This window comes from Pseudorca crassidens, chromosome 16 (genome assembly GCF_039906515.1).
Source record: "Pseudorca crassidens isolate mPseCra1 chromosome 16, mPseCra1.hap1, whole genome shotgun sequence".
Taxonomy (NCBI): Eukaryota; Metazoa; Chordata; class Mammalia; order Artiodactyla; family Delphinidae; genus Pseudorca; species Pseudorca crassidens.
This window is the reverse complement of record NC_090311.1, coordinates 29776406-29794029: the sequence shown is the minus strand read 5'-3', so window position 1 is coordinate 29794029 and position 17624 is coordinate 29776406. Positions and strand designations below refer to the sequence as shown.

At 38.6% G+C, this 17624-nt stretch overlaps 1 protein-coding gene across 1 annotated transcript in view; it reads left to right on the top strand.

The window, feature by feature from the left end:
* The first annotated feature begins 266 nt into the window (after window positions 1-266).
* R3HCC1L (R3H domain and coiled-coil containing 1 like) overlaps window positions 267-17624 on the top strand; it is an 87414-nt gene continuing 70056 nt past the window's right edge. The window contains exon 1 of the mRNA XM_067709760.1: window positions 267-582. The gene's annotated coding sequence lies outside the window, so the exon portion shown is untranslated. The remainder of the gene's footprint in view (window positions 583-17624) is intronic.

The following is a 17624-nucleotide window of genomic DNA, read 5'->3' as shown; positions in this document are numbered from 1 at the left end:
CCGTTTACAGCTAAGACGTAAGGGAAGGGTTGAGCAGACAGGATCGCAAACATCTGCCCTCTCGCGCCATTTTGACTGCCTCCTCCTCCCACGTGACCGGGAGGCGGCCCGCGGAGGCCGGCCTCGCGGAAACTACAGCCCCCAGAAGGCCCCGCGACGCTGGGGGGGCGGAGCCGAGGCCTGGCGCGCGCCCCGACGGCGCGAGCGGAAGAGCTGGAACTTTGAGGAGGCGGCGGATGCGGGGAGCGACTGTGCCGCCGGTAAAGATCCGCTCCGCGTCCTTGTCCTTCCCTCTCGCCGCACCCCAGGCTGGGGCTCGTTGCTTCCACTTCTCTCTCCACACTTGGCACAAGCTTTCTTTCCCCTTTGTTTGTTATCGGTGTTTTTCTCAAGTGAGGCGTGGGGCCGGCCCCCTCCTGGGGCGGAGGTTACTGGGAAGCTCCCGTCCTTCGACCCCAGCGGGCCCTGGGTTGCTGGGGACCCTCTCAAGGCCCTTTTTACTTCCCAGGGCTGCGTGCTCGCTTGGGGCCCTCTCCCCAGTTACTGTCTGCGGAGGGGCCGTTCCTTTCCTGGTTTCAACAGGTACTGAGCGGGGACGTGGCGACCCCTTTCTCTCCCCAGGGGTACGGGGCTGTGGTCGGCGGGGGCCGCCCGAGACGACCCCGGGGCTGCCGGCGATTTCTCTGGGGCGAGTCTGCTGCACTGCCAGGGAGCCCCGGGCTGTCGGCTGGGAGTGAGCAGTCTAGTAGAGAGGGTGTACTTCCTGGTTTTCTTGGGCCGCCCTCGGAAAACTCCAGGTTCGATTTTTAAAAGTTTTCTTTATCAGTAAAGCCTCCTCTCAGGGTTGAGTAGGGAAGAAGCACGGGATTTGGAATCTGATGTGCTGGGAGGAGTTTCGGGTATGTCACTTGCTAGATCTGTGGTCCTTTGTAGCACATTTACCGCAGCCTCGTTTTCCCAGTCCGAAAAATGGGGGTAATCGTCTTTGGCCTGCCTGCCTTCCGGTGTTATGGGGTTCAGCAGAAGTGACATGTGCGAGAAAGCACGTTTCAAATACAGCAAGCTCACTATCTTTCTGTCTACACACACACACACACTCTCTCGCTCGCTCGCTCCCCTCTTGCTTTGTTATAGCCGTCCTTTCCTCAGTGCTACTCAGGTACGAGTATCCCAGAGAGCGCTTAATGTTCCTCACATGCGCTAAGCTGATGCCTGTCTCTAGATGGTCTGCTGTCTCTTCCCCGTTTTCAGATACTGCTTGTGCTAAACCTAGCTCTGATTCTAATACGGTACCACTATCCTGTGTATACTAGCTGAAACAAGAACTATTGGGGTTATTTTCACCTCCCTAGGTATATGTGTTCGGAGTCTGTGTTACCTTACAGTTAGAATTCAGAATCTGAACAGCCAATATTCCAGTCTAGTTTTTATTCTGGCTGTTCAGCTCTGAGACTCCAAGCAGGTGGCTTTTTGTGGTATTTTTCCCCTTGTAGAGAGAGAGGATTTTACAAACAACTTTTTGTGGGTTTGGAGGTATAGTAATGAGGTAATCTTGTATTTATTCTGCAATCATTGGTTGAAGAATACCTGAATGTGGTTCTAAAAACAAAGAGGATGGCAGTACAGTGACTTAGTTGAATATACAAAGTTGAACAAATTTGAGTTCAAATCCCAGTGCTGTGACTTCTAGTTTATGACTTTTGGCAAATTATTTCTCCTAAGCCTGTCTACTAATTTATAAAATGGAGATGATAGCATTTACCTCACAAGGTGTCTGTCTATAAGGATTAAATGAGATGTGAATATAAAGTAGTGTTGGAGTGAGTACGTGCTCATTATTTTGTTGCTGTTGTAATTGATGACTATGATGATGGTAAAAAATGACGATGATAATTTTAGGTAAAGCATTTTCTTGAGATTCCATTTCTTTTTTGTTGTTGTTTGTAAAATGAGGATAGTTATCCTTAACTGATAAACTTAAAAAAAAAAGCTGTAAATAGAAGTGCTCAGATTGCAGGGTTGTTTTTTTTAAATTTTTTTAAGCAATTGCATTTTATCTAAAGATTATATTAGGCTATTTTTTACTTTTAGAGGTTTCCAAAATGCTCTTGTTGTTGGGGTGTGCTGTTGGACTGCTGCTTTATTTATAACCCATAGTAAGAATGCAGTTTTCTGTCTGTACATTGGAGCTTGTAGCAGAACAATTATCTGTGTTTATGACTTAGATATTGACTATTTACTAGGACAGAGTTTTTTTTTTTTTTACATCTTTATTGGAGTATAATTGCTTTACAGTGTTGTGTTTCTGCTGTACAACAAAGTGAATCAGCTATACATATACATGTATCCCCTCCCTCTTGAACCTCCCTCCCACCCTCCCTATCCCACCCCTCTAGGTGGTCATAAAGCATCGAGCTGATCTCCCTGTGCTATGTGGCTGCTTCCCACTAGCTATCTGTTTTACATTTGGTAGTGTATGTATGTCCATGTCACTCTCTCACTTCGTCTTAGCTCCCACCCCCACCTTGTCCTCAAGTCCGTTCTCTACATCTGCGTCTTTATTCCTGCCCTGCCCCTAGGTTCATCAGTACCGTTTTTTTTAGATTCCATATATATGCGTTAGCATACGGTATTTGTTTTTCTCTTTCTGACTTATTCACTTTGTATGACACACTCTAGGTCCATCCACCTCACTACAAATAACTCAGTTTTGTTTCTTTTTATGGCTGATTAATATTCCATTGTATATATGTGCCACATCTTCTTTATCCATTCATCTGTCGATGGATACTTAGGTGGCTTCCATGTCCTGGCTATTGTAAATAGAGCTGCAGTGAACATTGTGGTACATGACTCTTTTTGAATTATGGTTTTCTCAGGGTATATGCCCAGTAGTGGGATTGCTGGGTCATACGGTAGTTCTATTTTTAGTTGTTTAAGGAACCTCCATACTCCATAGTGGCTGTATCAATTTACATTCCCACCAACAGTGCAGGAGGGTTCCCTTTTCTCCACACCCTCTCCAGCATTTATTGTTTCTAGATTTTTTGATGCTGGCCATTCTGACTGGTGTGAGGTGATACCTCATTGTGGTTTTGATTTGCATTTCTCTAATGATTAATGATGTTGAGCATCTTTTCATGTGTTTGTTGGCAGCCTGTGTGTCTTTGGAGAAATGTCTATTTAGGTCTTCAGCCCATTTTTGGATTGGGTTGTTTGTTTTTTTGATATTGAGCTGCATGAGCTGCTTGTATATTTTGGAGATTAATCCTTTGTCAGTTGTTTCATTTGCAAATATCTTCTCCCATTCTGAGGGTTGTCTTTGTCTTGTTTATGGTTTCCTTTGCTGTGCAAAAGTTTCATTAGGTCCCATTTGTTTATTTTTGTTTTTATTTCCATTACTCTAGGAGGTGGAACAAAAAAGATCTTTCTGTGATTTATGTAGGACAGAGTTTTACAGAGCATTTTTTGTTGGTTCCCCATCCTCCCCACCTTTCTTTTTTTTAAAGCCAGAGTATTTGACTGTAAAAGTTCATTCTAGTGGGTAGTGTCCAGAAGATTTGGTGACCGGCATTTTTGAAAGTGGAAACACTTAGTGACAGGTGCTGATGGTGGCACTGGTGTGTGTGTGTATCTGTAAGGAGTGAGTTCAGAGAAACCAAGGAGGAATGCCTAATAGAGAAAACTGATGTGTTGGTCAAAGCAAAGTCTTAGAGTTAAGAATTGAAATGTTTACTTTTCATTCCTTCAGATGCTGTGTTGACTACAAGATGTCTGCAGATGCAAATGTTTCCTTTACTGTCTTTCTTGATGTGGTTTTCCCTGGCTCTGCTTTGCCAGTTTCATCCTGACATATAGTTAAGAATCAGCAAGATAACTATTTTTTTACTACAGACTTGTGTATAAACTATGACAGTAGAGAGTCATTTCCATTAAAATCTACTTTGTGTGCTATAATGTGTTATTTTTTCCTTTATGTTTTAAACATTTTTGTTCTTGATTGGTTTTTACTTGAGTTTTTGGAAGGTAGACCCATTTTCAGGCTTAGTGAAAGATCGTATTATTATTATTACTATATTTAATTTTATTATTATATTTTTTCTTATAGTCATGAATTTTGGTGATACATATATATTCATTCCCAAAATGCTTCACATGATCACTGTATTTTTTTGTTAGTCAAGGTTAAGTTTGTTGACTGTGACCATTGAACCCTGAAAAACAGCAAAATTAATTGGCTAATATTTTTGAATCTGTGACCCTGTCCTCATTAGCTCCATAAGCTCAGTGTTCACAAAATATCTCACCAGAATGAATGATAAGACTGGTATATTGTTGATTTGGCACCTGTGCACTCATTAGATATCGTAGAAGTAAATGAACTAGTGGCAGAAGTAAAAGTATATATTTTTAATTATAAACCTATAATACAAGAGTAGCCGTCACACTATGTATAAAACTGGTGACCTGTAGGATGATCTTTGACAATCACTAACCTGAACTATAATTTAGACGTTTCTTTTAGTTGTTGAAGTGTACTGGTTGCAGGCTTCCCACCCACAGGAGAAGTGAGAAGAAATGGAACTAGGCTGTTCATGTCTTGAAAGAGAACCCTACTTCTACTGTGCCACCCACCGAAAATGTGTTCTTACCTAGTGGGGAAAAACATTTAGAGTTTTCTGTTAATGAGCCCAGTAGGATGGATGAAGCCCTGGTAACTCCTAAGAGCTTATTGAATTACAGAGAAATTCCAGTTGTCAGAGGTTTAGATAGGAGAGAAGTTATAGGGTATTGCTTTGCAGTGGTAAGCCTGCATTTGAAGAGGATTTTCTCCTCTCAGTAAAAACATGGACCAGTTTCTCCCAGTTTGTGGTGTGTATTTTTCACGATCTCATGCTAGCCTTCTGTCTAGTTTTTCATTCTTCCAATTTGCTCTTCAGTTTCATTACTATCTATTGTCCCTCTTGTATCTCTTTTTTTTTTTTTTTAAGTCAAACATGGCTGGTTTTGGACTAGGGATAAAAACAGACAAGCAGAGAAGCACTGTTGGAAACAGCAGATTCTGGTGTCTAGTATTCTGAGGTTCCCAAATAACACGGGTTAACCTGTGCATATGATAATGGATTTCTGGAATGGGCAAGTGGCTGACAGTTCATGACTGTTTAACCTGGTGCAGAGGCAAAAATATGGGCAAATGGTGTGTGGTGCTCCTTAATATCAGGTTTGCCTCTAAGGAAAAAATATGTGTAGTGTTAATACTGGCTTGCATCTGGGCTGTTTCAAGTTCTTTGCCATGGAATACCAGAAGAGTATTAAAGAAAGAAGGGAAGCACTTGGATTTAAATCTTCATCTCTCAAATTTATACCAATAATCCTGTTTGTTTTTCTTTATCATCTGTAAAATAGAGTTAATAATATCAAGCCTGCTTATTTATAAAGATTAGAGGGAAAAGTTAACAAGAATTTCTTGGAAATTGGGTAACTATAGGGGAGAGACTTATAGAAAGGCAGAGTCTGAGAGGGGAAAACACACACACTGGGGTGGGTCACTTAGGGAGAGATAGAAAGAGGAATACACACACACCAAAGGCAGAGAGTTAGGGTCAGTCAGAGATAGAGAGGGGACATTGGAAACACAGAGGGACAGTCACACTGAGGCATTTAGAGTTAGAAAGAAGGGTAATCAGAGATGTAGAGAGAAGGGCTGACTTAGAAATGACAGGTGGATGCAGGGAGGGAGCTGGAGAAAGAGAGACTGTGAGGGGGAACAACCAGGAGGGCATGACCAAGAGATGGGAGCTTATTGAGTTAGTTTTTGTCTGTTATTTGGGGAGATCTTGTAGACATTTGTAATTAGCCAGGAAAGGGAAGAAATGCAGATATTAATAGTAAATCAAGAAACATGTTTATGCAGTTTTTATTACACTAAAATTTTCCCTTAAACACTAACTTTATTTTGCATATTAAACATATAAACACCAAGCCAACTTTTGTTACAGGCTTGTTGACTACTTACTTGACCCCTTCATAGTATAGTTTAAACACATTTTAAAAAATGAAATAAAATGGTTATTTTCTTTTTTAGAAATATTTCTTCTTAAAAATATCTAATATATGCTTACTGTAGAAAACTTGGGAGATACAGAAAAATTTAAAGAACAACAAAACTCATAATCTCGCAATCTAAGCAACACACAATGAGGCCTGCATTTTTCATGTTTGCTTACAGTCTTTTTTTTTTAGGTATTTATTAAAGCTCTTCTTCTTTCCTAACAGAACCAAAAAGCTGTTTATAAGTCCAAAATCATTTTTTAAAAATTAATTAATTAATTAATTAATTTTTGGCTTCGTTGGGTCTTCATTGCTGCATGTGGGCTTTCTCTAGTTGTGGCGAGCAGGGGCTACTCTTCATTGCGGGCTTCTCATTGTGGTGGCTTCTCGTTGCAGAGCACGGGCTCTAGGCGCACGGGCTTCAGTAGTCGTGGCACGCGGGCTCAGTAGTTGTGGCACACAGGCTTAGTTGCTCCGTGGCATGTGGGATCTTCCCGGACCAGGGCTCGAAACCGTGTTCCCTGCATTGGCAGGTGGATTCTTAACCACTGTGCCACCAGGGAAGTCCCCCAAATCATTTTTAAATTAACTGTTTGTGGTGGAGTTAACTTTATATTCCTATTTTGGCACTTAGGTACTTCCATAAACTATAGTATTTGTATACCTATTTTTATTTCCTACCTCCCTAGGTTAGATTAATAACTAGGCTGTTATTCATATTTGTGTTTTAGACTAACCAAGTGTCTTACATATAGTAAGTACTCAATATATTTGAGATGAATTGTTAAGTTCTCTAATTAGAAACTTTCCTATTTAAATAGTTCTGTCCAATTTCTCATCGGCAGACTGGATCTTCCTTAATGTTGAGAAAAGCTTGATTTTAGGGTGTGTGTGTGTGTGTGTGTGTGTGTGTGTGTGTTTAATATGAAGTTACTGAACTAGGAAAGGGGTGCTTTTTCTGGTCAGCTTTCGTTATGTAGCAAGCTACTCTGAAATTTAGTGATGTATCAATAAAACAGCCTTTTATTATGCTATGGATTCTGCCAGAATTCAGACAGGGCAGTGTGGAGATGGCTTGAACCTTAGCTAGAAAGGCTTGAAAGCTGGTGGTAATTTTGTGGCTGGAAACTAGAATCTGGAGCCTTCTCCACTCATGAGCCTCATGATTGAAGTTGACTGTCCCCTGGAACACCTACATATGGTCTCTCCACATAGACTTAATTGGGCTTCTTCACAGCATGGTGGCTGTGAAATTTTTGACATTGAGTTGTACGAGTTCTTCATATATTTTAGATATTAACTCCTTATCGAACATATCATTTGCAAATATCTTCTCCCATTCAGTAGGTTGTCTTTTCATTTTGCTGATGCTTTGCAAAAGCTTTGCAAAAGCTTTTGAGTTTGATGTAGTCCCATTTGTTTATTTTTGGTTTTGTTGTCCTTGCGCAAGGAAACAGATCCAAAAAAATATTGCTAAGACTGATGGCAGAGAGCATGCTGCCTGTGTTTTCTTCTAGCAGTTTTATGGTTCAGGTCTTACATTTAAGACTTTAATCCATTTTGAGTTTATTTTTGTATTTGGTGTAAGAAAGAGGTCAAGTTATATTCTTTTGCATGTTGGTGTCCAGTTTTCCCAACATCGTTTATTAAAGAGACTATATTTTCCCCACTGTGTATTCTTGCCTCCAGTGTCATAGAGTAATTGACCGTATAAGTGTGGGTTTATTTCTGGGCTCTCAATTTTGTTACATAGTCCGGTCAATCTTTGCAATTCTTCCCATTCTACTAGATGAACTGTATGTTGAGGAATGCAAAATATAGCAGTATCTATTTGAGGTTATTAGGGCTTCAAGCAAGAGGAGGATCTTGAAGGAAGTGATAGAATGACAAATTGACTTGAGAGGACAGAAGAAAATTCCACATAGGGTGATGAGACGTTAGAAGCCAAAAAGTACAATATATGTGAACTGAATGAGACAAAAAGGGTATTTTAAAAATATTGCACAAATGGAAGGTTTGATTTTACTGATGATGATGAGTAGTAAAGAGATGTGATTTGTCAGGCTTACATGTCTGTGGGGGTAATGAAGAATTAATGGGAAGCTTTGAAGGCTAGGCTGAAGAACTTAGATTTGATCCTATAGATGATGGTATTTTTGTTGAAAGTCATATGATGAAAACAGTATTTGAGAAAGGTTGTCCTGGTAGCTTTGTGGGATAACGTCAAGCAGGGAGTGGCTGTAGGGTATCTCAATAGGACAATCATGGAATAATATGGAAATAGAAAACATGATAGCTCTTGTGAAGGAAGAGCAGTAAGAATGGGGTTAGAAAAGCTGAAAGAGTCGGAATACCTCAAAGTTTTGAGCCTGACAAATCAAGTGTATCGTGGTGTCTTTTTTTTTTTTTTTTTTGTGGTATGCGGGCCTCTCACGGTTGTGGCCTCTCCTGTTGCAGAGCACAGGCTCCGGACGCGCAGTCTCAGCGGCCATGGGTCATGGGCCCAGCCGCTCTGCAGCATGTGGGATCCTCCCGGACTGGGGCACGAACCTGTGTCCCCTGCATTGGCAGGCGGACTCCCTACCACCGCACCACCAGGGAAGCCCCAAAATTACCAGTAGATAAAGATGTTATGGGCATGAAGTCTTTTTTTTTTTTTTTTTTTTTTTTTTTGCAGTACGCGGGCCTCTCACTGTTGTGGCCTCTCCTATTGCGGAGCACAGGCTCCAGACGCGCAGGCTCAGCGGCCATGGCTCATGGGCCCAGCCGCTCTGCGGCATGTGGGATCCTCCCAGACCGGGGCACGAACCCGTTTCCCCTGCATCGGCAGGCGGACTCTCAACCACTGCGCCACCAGGGAAGCCCCAGGTGTCTTTTTTTTTAAGATGTTTTGATGTGGACCATTTTTAAAGTCTTTATTGAATTCGCTTCTGGTTTTTAATGTTTGGTTTCTTGGCCTCGAGGCATGCGGGATCCTAGCTCCCTGACCAGGGATTGAATGTGCACCCCCCCTGCATTGGAAGGTGAAGTCCCAACCACTGGACCACCAGGGAAGTCCCTATTGTGGTGTCTTGATAATGACATTATCTGAGAAAGGATCTCAGATAGGTCTAGGGAGAAAGATAATGAGTTCAACTGCTAATACAAGTTTTAGGTATTGGATAATTTGAGTGGCAGTTGAAAAAATCTGGTGCTTTAAAAATAAAGAACTTAATAATATAAATGAATGCTGTCCCTTTGAAAGTAATCCATTTTTAAGACCATGCATTTATTTTAGCAAATAAATATTCTTTGGAATTTGTCTTTTGGAACTGCTTTCAGAACCAATAGAACCATATAAGAAAACCAGTCTCATTACTTTATGGTCATATCTTTTGTGCCCAAGAGTATTATCTTGCTTGATCACTCATCTTATTTACCATTTTTATTTCTAAGTGATATTTGACAGTTCCTAAAAGTTAATCTGCAGAGACATGAAATTTATTACCATGGTGAATATTTAAATAACTATCATCGTTGCTGAGGACAACCTTAAAAAGCTGTGACAGCATCCTTAGAAAAGGTGGTAGTGCATGCTGGTTAAGAGGGTGGGTTCTGGAAGCCTAGATTTGAATGATCTCTTTAGTACGTTAGTTCTGTGTATTGAGTAAGTTACTTAACTTGTCTGGGTCTCAAGTTTCCTCATTTTTATGATGAGGATGGTGATAATATGCCCTACTTCATAGGATTATTGTGAGGGTTGGCTCTTAGAACAATGCCTGGCAAATATTAAAAGCTCAGTAAATATTAGCTGTTTATTACCATCACAACAACTACCACTACTGCTACCACCACCACTTTGGCTATTTATCTTTTTTGTTTTAAAAATCATTTGTGTTCCTGTTTAATTATGTCTTGTACAAATGGAATGATAGACAGCTGGAGATAAAAGTAGACCTCAAATAAATGATCAGACATATAGTGATGAAGTTTTATAGAATGTTTGACCTAGAACTTAGTGGGAGGAGAGCAGAAAAGACCAAGGATGGAATATTGGGGAATATTCATAGTAACGGAGTGGGAGGCAGAAAACGAGCCGGCAGAAGGGCAGTGGAAGATTGTTTAGAGAACAAAAGAAAACAAAGAGTGTACATTAGTATAGAAGTTATATTAATTAGGATTAGATTTGTTTGCAACCAAATAACAGAGACTTAAGCATGATAGATTTCATTTCTCTCGATGTCATGAATTCCAGAAGTAGTCTAGGACTGTTGTGGTTTATCATGGTGTCATGTTGTTGCTCCACTGTGCATGGATTCACTTGATGGTCTAAGATGGCTATTGGAGTTCCAGCCTTTTCATCCACGTTCGAACCAACAGAAAGGAGGAAGATAAGAACATATCTCCCTCCCTTTAAGGATACTTCCTAAAAGTTATATATACCACTTTTGTTCATATTCCATTGGTCACATAGCCACATCTTCCTGCAGGAGAGGTTGGGAAATGTAAACTATTTTGAATGGTCAGTGCCTGGGAAGAAAAAACTGGAACAATAAGGATAATCCAAGGGTAGCTAGATGAGGACTATCAGGTAGATAACAGAGTTAATTGTCTTTAGGATAGTTTAATTCATTATTGGTAATCCTTGATAAGAGTTTCAGTACTTGGCGAAACTATGAGTATGAAACTACTCTTATCAAATTGCATCAACAGTACTTTATTTTTAGGGTATAATCCCTTCATGAATCCCTACTTAATTAGGATTATCAGTCTCTTATAACGAAAAAGATTATGGGTATGTATATATACGTGTGACATAGACATATATATTATATATATAATGTATATATCGTCTCACTTAACATTAGTGTTTGCCAGAATTTCTTCATATGGCAGCAGCATGCAGTAAAATTGATGATAATTAAGCCTCTGATATCTTTCTTTAGTTGTTTTCAGCTTCTAATTTACCTAGCCTTCTATCCACTCTCCAATTGGGTTGTTTTGGGCCACTGTTTTTAATCTGTCTCTGTCCTTTTATATTACCACTCTCTCTCACTGCTGTTAATACTTCCCAAAATAGATAAATGAGCATATTTAATTAAATGTGTTATTTGCACTGTCCTGATCATTAATCAATTTGTAAGTAAGGTCAGACCTACAATCTTCCTAGTATTACCATGACTGAATTCTCTCTATCCATTAAATTGGTAATTATTTGCTTTAGAGTTTTTTTTTTTATTTTTAAAGCTTCCATATTTTGTATGTTTATGTTCTTTTAGTGTTGGAAATATGAAGGTCTTCTAACAAAAAGGGGACTATGTTTTCCCTAGGATTTTTGTCCCTTTCAATTGAAAATATTTTATTTATATATTTTTGAACGATGAACAATATATTTAAGATAAGAAATTCATATGTTGCTATTTATATTTTGTCAACAGACATATAGTTTAAAATAGATATAGTTTAAAAAGGGTTTGTAACAAAATATAGTGAATAGTTACTGTGTCATTCCTGCCCACTCTCTCTAGTCCTCTCCCTAAAGGTAAACACTTTCAATTCCTTAAGCTGTTCCTTCTGGCATTTACAAATCTCCGTGTTTTAAAATAATATGTGTGTAATGCTGTCTTTTGATTCACCAATTTATTCATTATATGTTGTGTTTCTGTTATGATAAAGTTTTATTGTTCTTATAAATTTATTTATTTATTTATTTATGGCTGCATTGGGTCTTCGTTGCTGCGAGCGGGGGTTACTCTTCGTTGCGGTGCAGTGACTTCTCTTGTTGCGGAGCACGGGCTCTAGGCATGCGGGCTTCAGTAGTTGTGGCACGCAGGCTCAGTAGTTGTGGCTCACGGGCTCTAGAGCGCAGATACAGTAGTTGTGACGCACGGGCTTAGGTGCTCCGTGACATGTGGGTTCTTCCCAGACCAGGGCTCGAGCCCGTGTCCCCTGCCTTGGCAGGCGGATTCTTAATCACTGTGCCACCAGGGAAGCCCAGTTTTATTGTTCTTAAACCACAATCACCACTGCTACTCCTCCCCTGGCCTCGCAGTTTCTGTTACAATATTTGGTTAAATCAAATAGTTAATGTTGTGTTTACATTATGTCTGTGCAAATTTTATTTGCTTATAGTGTCTTAAATAGTGGCCTCTAAGTGCAGTTTTCCACAAGGTCAGTAACAGTAATCTGTCATTTCAAATTTTCTTTCTTTTTTAAAAAAATTCTTGGAAATTTCTCTTCTGGAGACTTTCTTTGTCCTCCTGTCTGAGCCTACTCTTTGGGCCTGCTGCACAGCTCTTTTCCTGGGATGATTTTTCTTTGTTGTCATCCTTAGACTTTTCTCTGTTTTGGATATGATTCCCAATATTGTTGGAACTCTTATCTTCATTCTTCATTTACCCTCTTGCTTGAGTGGAGCACATCCTCTAGTAGTTGTGTTGTATTAAAAAGATGGTACTATGGCGGAGAGCCTGGGGATGACTGCCTTCAACATGCCTGTCTCTGTCGCAAAGCTTTAATCTGAAATGGTTGCATTCTACTTCTAGTTCACAGTTAGCATCCTGGAATTCCCATTCACCAATATTCCTTCACTTCTCTCTTGTGTTGGATATCCTGTTTTCCATATCCGGTGTCTTTCTTTGTTTTGATTTATGTATTTGATTTATATGCCAGGTACTGTGCTAACATCTTTCTTCTGTTTAATTCATGTTGACATTATTTCACACTACAGAAAATTACAAGAATGAACAAAAAATTTACCCAGATACCCCAAATGTTGCCACTTTACTGTATTTCCTTTCTCTGTCTCTTCCCCCCAACCTGCAATATTTGTTTCTTGAACTGTTTGAGAGTAAGGTACAGATCTATTCCCCCGTATACTTAAATACTTCAGAGTGCATTTTCTAAAAACAAGGACATTCTTGTATGAATGCACAGTACAGTTGTCAAAATCAGGAAATTAACATTGATTTAATATTATTATGAAGTCCACAGACTTTTTCACATTTCACTCATTGTCCCAATAATGTACTGTTTTATAGCAGAAGGAAATTCTGGCTCATGAAGTGTATTCAGTTGTCATGTCTCTTTAGTTTCCTTTAATCTGGAACATTTCCTCAGTCTTTGTTTTTGCATGAGATTGACATTTTTGAAGAGTACAGGCCAGTTAATTTGTAAAATGCTTGTAATTTGGGTATATCTGCTGTTTTCTCATTTCTGGCACGAGTACCACAGGAGTAATGTTATGCTTCTCAGGGCATCATGTCAGGAGGCACAGGATGTTGAAATATTAGTAATGTGATCTTGGATCACTTCATTAAGGTAGTATCTGCCAGGTTTTCCACTATTTTTCCTTTTATAATTTTTCTTGGTGGTAAAATATACATAACAAAATTTTATCACTTTAACATTTTTTTAATTTATTATTTTTTTAACATCTTTATTGGAGTATAATTGCTTTACAATGGTGTGTTAGTTTCTGCTTTATAACAAAGTGAATCAGTTATACATATACACACGTTCCCACATCTCTTCCCTCTTACGTCTCCCTCCCTCCCGCCCTCCCTATCCCACCCCTCTAGGTGGTCACAAAGCACCGAGCTGATCTCCCTGTGCTATGCGGCTGCTTCCCACTAGCCATCTATTCTACGTTTGGTAGTGTATATATGTCCATGCCACTCTCTCACTTTGTCACAGCTTACCCTTCCCCCTCCCCACATCCTCAAGTCCATTCTCTAGTAGGTCTGCATCTCCATTTCCATCTTACCCCTAGATTCTTCATGACCTTTTTTTTTTCTTAGATCCCATATATATGTGTTAGCATACGGTATTTGTTTTTCTCTTTCTGACTTACTTCACTATGTATGACTGACTTTAGGTCCATCTACCTCTCTACAAATAACTCAATTTCGTTTCTTTTTATGGCTGAGTAATATTCCATTGTATATATGTGCCACATCTTCTTTATCCATTCATCTGTCGATGGACACTTAGGTTGCTTCCATCTCCTGGCTATTGTAAATAGAGCTGCAATGAACATTTTGGTACATGACTCTTTTTGAATTATGGTTTTCTCTGGGTATATGCCCAGTAGTGGGATTGCTGGGTCATATGGTAGTTCTATTTGTAGTTTTTTAAGGAACCTCCATACTGTTCTCCATAGTGGCTGTATCAATTTACATTCCCACCAACAGTACAAGAGTGTTCCCTTTTCTCCACACCCTCTCCAGCATTTATTGTTTCTAGATTTTTTGATGATGGCCATTCTGACCGGTGTGAGATGATATCTCATTGTAGTTTTGATTTGCATTTCTGTAATGATTAATGATGTTGAGTGTTCTTTCATGTGTTTGTTGGCAATCTGTATATCTTCTTTGGAGAAATGTCTATTTAGGTCTTCAGCCCATTTTTGGATTGGGTTGTTTGTTTTTTTGATATTGAGCTGCATGAGCTGCTTGTAAATTTTGGAGATTAATCCTTTGTCATTTGCTTCATTTGCAAATATTTTCTCCCATTCTGAGGGTTGTCTTTTGGTCTTGTTTATGGTTTCCTTTGCTGTGCAAAAGCTTTTAAGTTTCATTAGGTCCCCTTTGTTTATTTTTGTTTTTATTTCCATTTCTCTAGGAGGTGGGTCAAAAAGGATCTTGCTGTGATTTATGTCATAGAGTGTTTTGCCTATGTTTTCCTCTAAGAGTTTGGTACTGGCCCAAAAACAGAAATATAGATCAGTGGAACAGGATAGAAAGCCCAGAGACAAACCCACGCACATATGGTCACCTTATCTTTGATAAAGGAGGCAAGAATATACAGTGGAGAAAAGACAGCCTCTTCAATAAGTGGTGCTGGGAAAACTGGACAGGTACCTGTAAAAGTATGAGATTAGAACACTCCCTAACACCATACACAAAAATAAGCTCAAAATGGATTAAAGACCGAAATGTAAGGCCAGAAACTATCACTTTAACCAGTTTTAAGTATACAGTTCAGTGAGATTAAGTGCATTGACATTTTGTTTGTAATTTTGAGGCATCTTTGCAAAAATACTTTGAGATTTTATAAATATCCTGTTACTCCTTGAACTTTTACTCACTAACTTTAGTATCCATTGGTGATTTCTGCCTGAATCATTTTCATGATGGTTCCTAAATGGCGATTTTCTAATTCCATCATGTCTAATACACTTATTTATAATACTTTATTTCATTATTTATTTTGATGCTGTTCCTGATTTGGCCAGTGGGAGCCCCATTCAGGCTGATTCCTGTCTCCTTTTGCCTTGCCCTTGTCATTCTTGGAGCACTTCCTCACTTTTTGCTACAAGATGTTCTAGGCTTATCTTGCACTCTTCCAGCCTGAGTCCTGCAATAAGTTATTTCCTCAAAGAGCTCTGGTTTGTTTTAGTAGAGAATGGCTCTATAAGCCAGGTACTGGACTCTAGATGTCCATTGACAGTGCTGCTGGGTGTCAGTATCATTGCCTTTAGGCCCTTTCAGTAGACATCTAGGAAATAGAAATATGTGATATGTGTGTGTGTCCACTCACGCTCATATACATCTTCATCTGTCTACTGAAAGCAATGAGTTTATATTGATATCTCTGATTCCAGTCCAACACTACAGGGTTTATTCATTCTGTATTTATAACTCCCTGTTCCAAAAGTGAGAAACCTGCCCCCATTATTCATGTTTTTACTTATTGGCCTAATCCTGGAATACCAGAAAATAGTTTAAGAATTGCTAGCTCATACCACTACTTAAAAGACACCTAGTAAGTAGAGTTCAATATTTGTTTATAGTTTTTTCCTGTACCCTATGGGCATATAGTCTAAATCTCCACTGGCCAATAAAGTAGCCACTAACCACATGAATTGAGATGTGTTGTGAGTGTGAACTGTACACAGTTTGTAAAGTTAGTATGAAATAAGAAATGTGAAATACCTCATTAATATTTAAATAATATGGTGGTTATATGTTGAAATATTTTAGATATGTTAGGTAAAATAAATTTATAAAATTAATTTTACCTATTTTTATTTTAATGTGGCTACTAGAAAATATTAAATTTCATATGTGGCATCCATTGTCTCTCTGTTGGACATCACTGAGCAAGAAACCATGTTCAGAAGTTACTTGGATTAGTTTTCTCTCCCCAACATTCTTCCTATAACGTGGTTATGTTAGTTATTTGAAATACAGTTCATTTCTATTGTATTCTAAGTTTTTCTCCCCATCCTAATTGATCTTATTTATTTTTGAGCATGTGAAACATTAATATGGTTCCAAAAGTCAGAATTGTATTAAAATATATGTATATATATACTCAAAGCATTGTCACCCATTTCTTCTTCCTTTTCACCCTGTTTCCACCCATCCTCTATAGGTAACCAATCTTATCTTTCTCTGAATTATCCTTCTTGTGTGTTTTTCCCCCAGGAATGAGGAGATACACGTTTATTTTCTTATTTCTTAACTTTTTACACAAAATTTAGCATACTATGGATAGTCTTTTGTACTTTGCTTTTTTAATTTAACATTTCACTTAAATATATTTTGGTATCCATTCCATATCAATTTGTAGAGCTTGCCCTCCCTCCCTCCCTCCCTTTGTCTTTTCCTCCCTCTTAGGGTTGCATAGTACTCTATTGTGAGGATGTTAACCATTCTCTATGGCCATTTCCAGTATTTTGAATTTATAAACATTGCTGCAGTACTAACCTTGTTTATATATATTTTTGTACATTGGAAATGTATGTTTGGGTAAATCCCTAAAATAGGAGAGTTGGGTCAAAAGTTTAAAAGCAAATATAGTTTTCTTAAGTATTGCTAAATCCCTTTCTGTAGGGGTTGTACGAATTTGAATTCCCACCAGCAGTGCATGAGTTTTCCCACAGCCTCATCGTCAGAGTATGTTGGTATGCTTTTAAATTTTTGCTAACCTGTTTATAGTTCGAGATAGTATCTCGACACAGTTTTAATATTCACTTAGTAGTAGTTAATGATCTTTTCACAGAATATATAAAGGCCATTTTAATATCTTTTTGTGTGAATTGTCTTGTATTTTTAAATTCATTTTTCTATCAGGTTTTTGATGTTTTCTCCCTCAATTTTTAAGTGTCTTTAAAAATATATATATATAAATAAATATATATATATTAGGTATATTAGCTGTTTATAGTGATACATGTTGCACATATTTTTCTCCCAGTTTGTCAGTTGTCTTTTACTGTGTGTGTGTGTCTGTGTCTGTGTGTCTGTACATCTGTGCATGTGTTTGAGCTTTTATGTGGTCCAATTTTTCAGTCTTTTGTTGCATCTGAATTTTGGGTTATAATTAGAAAACCTTTCCCTTTACCCAGGGTAAAGAGGAATTCACACACGTTTTCTTCTAGTACTTGTATGGTTTTAGTTGTTACATTTGGATCCCTGATTCATTTGGAATTATTCTAATGCATAATGTATGAGTTACTAATCTTTTTCTAGATGCTAATTACTTGTTTCAACATATTTTCTTTAAAAAGTACAATCTTGCCCAATATCTTGAAATGCCACCTTTATCCTATATTAAGTTTCCATTGAGTTTATTTCTGGACTTCTGTT